This window comes from Leptonychotes weddellii, chromosome 15 (genome assembly GCF_054177405.1).
Source record: "Leptonychotes weddellii isolate Sample4059 chromosome 15, ASM5417740v2, whole genome shotgun sequence".
NCBI classification, from domain to species: Eukaryota; Metazoa; Chordata; class Mammalia; order Carnivora; family Phocidae; genus Leptonychotes; species Leptonychotes weddellii.
In genome coordinates this window covers 27,565,947-27,566,189 of record NC_138383.1, presented here as the reverse complement: position 1 = coordinate 27,566,189, position 243 = coordinate 27,565,947, and positions in this window count along the sequence as shown.

Here is a 243-nt window from a genome sequence, read left to right as displayed (position 1 = left end):
GCAGTCCCGCCATCCTGACAGAGAGTTAGTTCTTCTTCTTTTTTTTTTTTTTTTTTAAGATTTTATTTATTTATTTGAGAGAGAGAGAATGAGAGACAGAGAGCAGGAGAGGGAGGAGGGTCAGAGGGAGAAGCAGACTCCCCGCTGAGCAGGGAGCCCGATGCGGGACTCGATCCCGGGACTCCAGGACCATGACCTGAGCCGAAGGCAGTCGCCCAACCAACTGAGCCACCCAGGCGCCCC